Source organism: Helianthus annuus, chromosome 5 (assembly GCF_002127325.2).
Source record: "Helianthus annuus cultivar XRQ/B chromosome 5, HanXRQr2.0-SUNRISE, whole genome shotgun sequence".
NCBI lineage: Eukaryota > Viridiplantae > Streptophyta > Magnoliopsida > Asterales > Asteraceae > Helianthus > Helianthus annuus.
Window position 1 is genome coordinate 115,569,807 of NC_035437.2, and position 6,764 is coordinate 115,576,570.

Genomic DNA, 6,764 nt, shown 5'->3' on the forward strand with positions numbered 1-6,764 from the left:
GAGGCTTTTTGTAAAGAATGGGGGATCGATCTAAAGTTTAATCCGGTGGCTCTGGGTTTTGGCAAATCGATCGATTAATGTCCCGTTGGTTCGATTGCTCTTTATTGCTGAGTTTTCCAACTTGCGTCATCCGTTTTCGGTCTTTGTTCTGAATGTTTTAGAGTATTATCGTGTGTCGTTTGGTCAGTTACACCCTTAAGGTCTTGCTAGGGTTTTACACTTTGAGGTCTTGTGATATGGTATGACCCATCGTTGTTGTTTCGATGTTTCTTATGGTTGACCAAGAACGGCGATTGTTTTACCTTTGAAACATCTCAGGTTGATGTGTGTTTAATTTCGTCTATGGTTACTACCGTTTGTTCTTGGAAGGACCGACTTTTCTGGATTTCTGAGTCCATTGTTCCTTTCAGGCTTGTTTGGAGGCATCCTTATGATGTTTTGAATGAGCTTGAACCTTTCAAACACGAGATAGATGGTTGTTGAAGTTTATTAGGGGGTGTCCTTCCAGGCTTTGTCCCTTTCCCGAACATCTTTTAGTGTTGGTGGATGTTAGCAAGTTATGGGACAAGCCGGATCGTGACCCTGTGCTCGTGAGAGATGATCAAGGTATGATATTTTGTATTTTCTGCTTATGTTATATTTTATTTGTTGCAGTTATGTTTGCCTTAGACTTTATCAAGAGTGCTGTCACATCTGATGTTGTGTTTGGAGATCCCGAGGCTACATCCGGCGAAGATGTTGTTGTTAGGGGCACTGAACATAGGTTCGAGGGTTCAGGCTATGTGAACGTTCCCAATGTCAAAGGCTTTACTAAGGTCGGTGCTTCCAAAGCTTCTATTCGTTGTTTAACCCGGCGTATGTTAAAGAGAGTTGAACTACCATCGGCCTTTGAGCCAGTGGAACCGAGTGATGACATAGAGGATTCGGACGACTCGGAAGTTAGGGTTGAGGGAAAATAAAAAGATACAAGGAGTTGCCCTTGGTGATTGTTAAGGAGAGTAAAGCAGTGGGTAAGAAGGTTGTGAGCTTGAAGGGTTTCGGGAAGGGTGGTGAAGGTTCCACCAATGTTAATCCAGAAGAGGTTTATGTGCTGGATTGGAGCGTTACAGTTGGTGACAGCTTCAAGTCTTCATCCATTTGTGTGGATGTTCTTACCCATTTTGCTCCTCATACTGTTTGATGTTCTTGCTCATCTATGGACGATGAACTGATGATTTCGAAAATGTTGATGGGTGCTTGCAACCTTGCTTCTTGAGGGTGTATCCTGATTTCGCCAAAGGATGCAAGAATATGAAGTATTTTTCGGTGAGGAGGGGTGAGATGAAAGCTTTAGTGGTTACTTTGAAAGAAGCTGAGGGCTACGCTGAGGAGGAGAAAGCATTGCTGTTTGAAGATTTGAGGAGTTTTCATAAGACTGATATGGTTGAGTTGGATAAACGCTTGGAGGCTGACAAGGTTTAAGTCAGGGTCTTTAAGGCTGCCTTGTATGTTCAGAAGAAGCCCTCTTGGAGGAGAAGGAAGGGTTAAAGGCTTCCCTTTCCCAGGCTACTGGTGATAATAAACTGCTCATTGAGCATGGATTCCAGCAAGTGGTTACCTATCTTCTCTATTCGTCGGAATTCAACAAAGTCTTGGGTGATGTGTACACCAAGCTTCTTGCTCATGTGAGACACCAAGGTTTGTTTGTTGGTTATAAATATTTGTGAACCTAGGAAGCCTTAGAAAAAATCTTCTCTTTTTCAACACAAAGCCTTTAAAGTCTTCAAGGGAATAATTTTTAAGATTGAGCATATGGTTTACCCTTATGTGGGTGAAGTCTCCAAGTGTTTTGGTAAATCTTTACCTGTCTTGCAGGGGCTAAAACCCCAGGGTCTTAATGAGGCTGTTTGTAATGAAGTGTTGAAGTCCTTCTCGAAGAAACGTCCTTGCTTTGGAGATAGTGAGGAAACGTGTTCTGAAGGTGGTGAGGGCTCAAAGGGTTCAAGCCTTGAAGCCTCCAAGACAGCGGGTATCATAGGGAGGAAAAAGAGGAAGGCTTAAAACACCCAAGATGATGGGGTTTCGAATAAGGATGATGCAGCAAAGTCTATCATCTCTGATGCTGCCAAATGAAGAAGAAACTTTAATTCATAGCCTTCTTAGCTTGTCGAACAATGTTATGAGTTGTTTGCTTAGACATCTTTTTGTTTTAAGGGAACCGTTTAGGTCCTTTGGTGGTTAAAGCCTTGAAGGCTTGTGGACAATGTTTTATGTTTGATGGCAAGTATGGCACTTGCTATCTTTAACTTATCTTGCTATGTTGTTCTATTTATTCCCTTACGTTTTCGTTGGTTTTGCATGTTGTCTTTGTTTTGGGTGGTGCATCTTATGTTATTTATACCTTAAAGGGTTCAGCGCTGCAGTCACTTAGCCTTATGATATTTTTAACAAGAAGATACAACCTCTATCCTATGCATGACATTCACTTAGAGTATTTTTGGTTCGTAAGCCAATGTTATGGCTTAAGGAACAGTTGGTGTAGGCTGTTCAAACCCGTCTATGAGACATGATTTTTAAGATTTCTATGAGTCTCATGGAGTTGTATTGATTTAGGAACTCACCCCTTATATAGGTCCATTCAACCCTTGAACCTATTGAGCGATGTGGCCTGGGAGCTCATCCCCTTACATGGCCCTTGCCATGGAGTTTCTTGCTAGGTTCTCAACCTGATTATAGGATAGAAAGACAAATTTCAATTCATCGTTCATTTATTTCAAAGTAATTCGATTACTAGGGGAATAGAACAATTTTTTGGAACTATTCGTAACACGTTTTGGTTAAACATGTAACCTTTCAAGGTTTTTGCCATCCCATTGGCGGGGAAGCTTTTTGCCTTGCGGGCCTGCCAGCTTGTATGATCCCCCTTTGTGGGCTTTAAGGATAGTGTATGGCCCTTCCTATTTAGGGCCAAGCTTTCCTTGGCTTTCTTTCTTGTCGGCCTCATTATTTCGAAGCACAAGGTCCCCAGGCTTGAAGCGTTCATGCTTCACCCGTGTATTGTAATGAAATTCCATGTTTTGCTTGTACCTTGCTTTTTGTATGGCTACTTAATCACGAGCCTATTCGAGTTGTTCCAAATTCAACATCGTCTCTTTCTTATTTGGCTCGAGGTTGATGTTAAATGTTCTTTGTGTTGTTACTCCGATTTCGGCTAGGATTACAGCCTCTGATCCAAATACTAGGCTGTAGGGTGTTTTCTTGTGGCCCGTTTTCTTGGTTGTTCGAATTTCCGATAGCACATTGGGAAGCTATTCGAGCCAGTTGTTGTCGTATCTTTCCAATCGAGATTTAATCCATTCAACAATGTTGTTGTTTATCCTATTAACTTGGCCGTTGGATTGTGGGTGAGCTACCGAGCTGAATCTTGGGTTATTCTGAACTCCTTACACCAGGAGCTAGAAGGCTTCTCGGCAAACTACTTCCCGTTATCCGTGACTAGTACCCCTGGAGCCCAAAACGACAGATTATGTTTTCGTAACAAAATCAATGACCTGTTTCCCTGAGATTTTTGCCAATAGTTTTACTTTTGGCCACTTGGTGAAGTAGTTCACGGCTACTAATAAGAGCTTGACTCCTCATTTGGCTAGTGGGGATGGACCAACGATGTTGATTTCCTACTTGTGAAATAGCCAAGCCGAGGAGATGGGAACGGGGTCATGTTTGAGGCTTTTGGGTACCGGAGCATGTAACTGACAAGCTTCATACTTTCGCAATTGTTCGGAGGTATCTCGATGCATGGAAGGCCAAAAGTGTTCGAGGTTCATCAACTTTGACACTACCGATTTTGGGCCACAACGAGCTCCACATATCCCTTCGTGAACCTCTTTGATCAGATATTGGCTTTGTTCTGGGCCAATGCATCGAAGTAGTGGTGCAAGGTATCCTTTTTGTAAAGGATATCTCCTTGTAACACATATTGCCTTGACTTGATACGAACCCTTTTAGCCTCAGTCTGGTCATTAGGTAATTCACCATTTTGAGGAACCTTTCAATGGGAGTCATCCAATTTGGCCATTTTTTAGTGATCACATCTTGAACCTCAAGTCTTTGGATGGATGAGGTTTTTAACACCTCAATTAGTACCTTCTTGGTGAGGTGGGCAAACGTAGGAGATACAAGTTTGCTTAGTGCATTAGTTCTCTTGTTTTGAGATCTTGGAACTTTTTTGATGGAAAATGTTTGAAATGTGTTCATCAATTCCTTTGATTTCTCTTGGTACTAATACATGTTGGGTTCTTTTGCTATGTAGCTGTTATTGCCTTAGCTTGAGATAGTCTGTAAGGACTTGAAGCTTTTGAACACCCATATTTTTGTAAGCTTGAGCCTAGCAATCAATGCTTCATACTCAGCTTCGTTGTTTATAGTTTGAAATTCAAGATGAAGTGCATACGTGAATTCCAATTCATTAGGATCAATTAGAACTAGCCCTGCTCCTGACCCTTCAATGCTGGAAGCTCTGTCGGTAAAAAGCTTCCAAGCATGGGGGTCGGAAGGTTGAGTGGAGGCTGCATTGACTTCCGTTGTAACTTTTTAGGGACTTCTATGATGAAGTCAGCTGAGACTTGGGCTTTAACAACTTTTTTCGGGACATAGGTGATTTTTAAGCACATTCTTAATAGGTTAGTCAGTGACCACTTGTATCGGGTGTGACTGAAAGTACTTTCGAAGCCTTCTAGCCGTTTGGACTAGGGCTAGAGCAAGTTTTTTCGAAGAAGAATATTTGATTTCTGCTAATTTTGAAGTTTTGAAAAAGTCAATGGGTATCTGAACTTTATTTCGTTCAATGATTAGAGTCGTACTTATGGTTTTTTCAGCGATCGAAAGGTGGACAGAGATCGTTCCTCCTGTTTCCGGAGCTGAAATGGTTGGGAGTGAAGCCAAGTGTTGCTTCATTTGGTTGAAGGCTTCCTTTTGAGGTAAAACGCTTCAAAGCTGTAAGCTTTCTATTGAAAGTCTTTCTTGTTAGCTCATCCTTTGAGGGTTGGCTTTTATGCTTTGTTTCCCCATGATGTGCCCTAGAAACAAGCACTTGACTGGATTAAGCTTTCATGTTTATCTTTCTCGAGGTTTGGAAGGTTTTGTTGTATGTGATTGAGCATTTGGTATTCCGTTTTGCTCTTGATTATCAAATCTTCAACATAAGCTTCTATGTTCTTGCCAGTTTGTTCGGTAAACGCTTTGTCAACCGGGTGTTAATAAGTGGCACCTGTGTTTCTTAAAACAAAAGGCATTTTTTGGTAGCCAAATATACCTTTATCAGTGTGTAATGCGGTTTTTTTTATCCGTCTTCTTCTTTCATTAGGATCTGATGGTAACCCTTTTAGGTGTTAAGAAAACACGAGAACGGGAAGCCTGTGAGTGAGTTAACCTTGAGGTCTATCTAGGGCAGCAGGTAGCAATCCTTTGGGCATGCTTTGTCCAAGTCTTTAAAATCGATATACATTCTCCAAGACTTTTCGGGTTTTTAAACTATTACCGGATTGGCCACCCATGATTGGTACTTGACCTCTCGAAGGGTTCCGGCTAGAATAAGCTTTTCCATCTTTTGGCATTATGCAAGGCTTCTTTTAGGGGCTCGACTCCGTTTCTTTTGTATAATGGGCTTAACATCAGGTGGGATCCATAACTCATGTTTCAACAATGCTACGAGGGATGCCGGTCATATCTTCGGGGCATCAAGCAAATACATAGTGCAAGAGCAACTTTTCAAGGTATGAGAGGGTTTCATTGTAAAGGTTAGTGTTTACCCTTATCCCCTGTTGAGGATATTTTGGGCTTATGTCCAACCCTTGTATATCGTTTTTGTCCTTTCTTGAGCTTTCCCCTTCAACCACAAAAGCTTTTTGGCCAGGTTGAAGGGTTGTTGTCCATTTTTCAATGAGAAACTTCATAGTGCCTTGACCAACTACAACTGCCATTCCGAACACACCTTGCCCTGGCTTTCCTATGATGATGTCATAGTTGGAAGGGATATTGATCACCGCAAAAGTGAGTTGTTCGGTCCGTCCCTTTGTTCTTTCGCTGAACAAACATTAGGGGTTATTTGGCCTAAAGGCTTGGTAGGTATGTCTGTGATACCTTCGATGGAGGATTCAGGCTGTTGAAGCTTTGAACGCTCATCGTCGCTGAGAGGGTTAAAGCGTTTCAAGCTTTTCATCAGGTGAGAGGGTTAAAGCATTTCTCAAGCATGATTTTGGAGGATTCAGACTGTTGAAGCTTTGAACACTCATTGTCGCTGAGAGGGTTAAAGCGTTTCAAGCTTTTCATCAGCTGAGAGGGTTAAAGCTTTGTTTTCAAGGTCGACCATGTTCACTTCCTACTTTTATTCTTCAACCATTTTGTCCTTGACCCCTTTAACCAAGTGAGCAAGTTCGGAGTTGACGGCTTTTTCGGTCCTCTTTTTGGGTTGGAAGCAATTATTGGTATGGTGACCTTTCTATTCGTGAAACTCACAATACTGGCTTGATTATTCCAATCTTTTGTTTTTTTTGGCAAATGTTGAGGAGGGCAGAAGCTGTGTTTTACCCCTTCGGTTGCCAAGATCTCTTATGTAGCCTTGGTTAAGGCTGTAAAGTTTATGGTTTTTTCTTGGCTTGGAGGGTTCCGGCCTTCAGGCCTTCTGGAATCCGAACCTTTGAACCGTTTGTCATAAGAGCCATACTAGAAGCTCCAGTTAAGAGTCTTTTATTTTGTTCTTTGATGTCTACAGCTTATTCTCCTCGAAT